This window comes from Aotus nancymaae, unplaced genomic scaffold, assembly GCF_030222135.1.
Source record: "Aotus nancymaae isolate 86718 unplaced genomic scaffold, 86718_ANA_hifiasm-v0.15.2.pri h1tg000062l, whole genome shotgun sequence".
Lineage (NCBI taxonomy): Eukaryota > Metazoa > Chordata > Mammalia > Primates > Aotidae > Aotus > Aotus nancymaae.
The window spans coordinates 24,554,173-24,554,396 of NW_026988476.1; positions in this window are offsets into that span (position 1 = coordinate 24,554,173).

The following is a 224-nucleotide window of genomic DNA, read 5'->3' on the forward strand; positions in this document are numbered from 1 at the left end:
GATTTTTCAAGCCTCTTTTTGTCCTGTTTGTATTAAGAATAATGCCTTTGCATCTGTATTTTTATATAATTTTATTCCAACCAGGTATAGCACTCTGAAGAAGACATTATCCTCCATTTTATTAACCAAATCAAACATTCATCTACATTCACTAGCTATGTAATAAATACCTTCTAGGAGCCAGATACTTGTTGAGAGTCTGGGCTACAAAGAATCAGGCAAGA